Here is a 2,164-nt window from a genome sequence, read left to right on the forward strand (position 1 = left end):
CAGGAAATACTGCGAGGAATCAAGCCCCGGCTTATGGTACCTTTGGAGCGTACTCCAGGATGTTGGGTGGAAGAGTTGCCCTCAGTATTATGGAGCATCAGGACCACCCCAAACCGTTCCACGGGTTTTACTCCTTTCTTTCTTGTCTATGGGGCAAAGGCGATGTTGCCAAGCGACATCAGAAACGATTCACCGCGAGTCGCCGCCTATGTGGAACAGGACAACAAGTTGACACGACAAGATTCATTGGATGCTTTGGAGGAAGAGTGAGACTTGGCTGCGTCGCGATCAGTGATCTATCAACAAGACTTGCGACGCTATCACAACCGCCGTGTCAAGAGCCGGACTTTTCAAGAGGGCAACTTAGTGCTCCGGTTGATTCAAGACCACACTGGTATGCATAAGTTATCACCTCCATGGGAAGGACCGTTTGTCATCAGCAAGAATCTTCAGAACGACTCATACTACTTGGTGGATCTTCGCCCAGATCGGCCAACTACAGAGGTTGAGATAACTCGCCCGTGGAATATAGCCCACCTGCGGCCTTACTACACCTAGAGCTATGGGCTCCTTTCTTTTCTGCAAATCTCAGAACTTGTAATCTTTTATTTATAAAGCAATAAAGCCGGCACCCACGAAATTCGGGGTCCTTTGCCGTTTCAGCTTCTGGAAAGCATGAGTCTTTATTTTTCTATGAGTCGTCCAAGCATGGACGCTTTCAGTACCAAAGAGCATAAGTCGCCACGCTGCACTTGTTTCAAAACTGGGTACTGATAAGCCAAAGAGGACCAAAGTTGCCACGTTGCACGGTTCAAACATGGGTGCCTTATATGGTTTTGAGCATAAAACCAACTTACTTGGGGGCTACTAGTTCCCAAGTCGTTTTGCAGTAAGAGCGTAAGCGCTTCTGAAATCCTATGTCCGACTTTTCCCTAATCATAGGTCACGTGGGGGCTTCCACTCACCGAGTTCAGCCTAAATACCCTCTTGGCTAGTGAAAAATTACCGCATTACAAATGGTTACACTGGACTATGTGTTGGACGAGTCGCCATATAGATCCATGTACTCTTGGCGAGTCAATCCGCTTTTTGGACCCTGAACTCGCCTTGGTTAAAACATGAAAGGTACCGGCCAGAGCCACACATGGAAAATAGAGAAACCAGTGGTTCACTGAACCTGCTTCACTGAAGCCTGACTCGCGCCTGATCAGTCGGTCTAAAAACTTGGGCTATTGCAAAAGCCTCCTTCGAGTAGCACTGGAGTTTCGCGAACTCGTCCTATCCTGTCGTAGCTCATCGAGCCGACAAATTTTTTACGACTATCTTCATGGCACTGCCACAAGGTTTCGTAAAACTTTATATGACTCACCGCGACTCACTGAGCCGACTCTTTGTTTATAATTCGCCATGACTTATTGAGTCGGCCTATGGCGTTTTCTCCCTGATAATCAGGTTGAAGAAGCTTTTCTTGTCGACATGACACTCCTAAGCTATCAAGCATCAAGATTGGTAAAGGCGACTCATGATTCTCTTAAAGGATAAGCTATTGAGCAATGTCAAAGCAAAATAGATGGATCGAAGATTGTTTCCCTAAACAACTATTACATGGCTCACACGGCCATACCGGGTATCATCTCCCGGTCAAGGAAAGATCAAATTGTTTTTCCAGCAATGACTACACCCTGGTTAGACTTAAGCCGCCTCCGGGTCGCCTTGCCTTGAGCTCTCTCCATCTTCAATTTGTAAGTCGCTGAATTTCCAGTTGCACTTGGACAAGGTGACGAATTCATCTTCGTCGTTTAGAAAGACAAATAAGTCCGCTTCAAAGCCGAAGGGATTCTTGGGCCGGCGAGGAGTTAGGCTGGTAAATCCAAATGAAGGAGGAGTCACCTTTTTGTTGTTTACGTCATACACAGCCTGGTATTTGTTCAAGTCCAAACTGGCTGCGAGCTAAGTTGCCGCGGCACGGGACTCTTTCACAACCTGGTGGTAATCATCTTCAGTAAACTCTGACTCGTCGTCCTTCAGCTCAGGGTAGACAGCTGCTACTTCCTATGGCTTGAGTTTAGGGGCATACGCCAGGCACCAACTTAGGGTGGTCAGGGCTCCCTTGCGGGAGGCTGACCTCTTTAGCTCCTGTACTTGTGGTGGCAACGTTGACAAG

The sequence above is a fragment of the Hordeum vulgare genome, chromosome 6H (assembly GCF_904849725.1).
Source record: "Hordeum vulgare subsp. vulgare chromosome 6H, MorexV3_pseudomolecules_assembly, whole genome shotgun sequence".
Lineage (NCBI taxonomy): Eukaryota > Viridiplantae > Streptophyta > Magnoliopsida > Poales > Poaceae > Hordeum > Hordeum vulgare.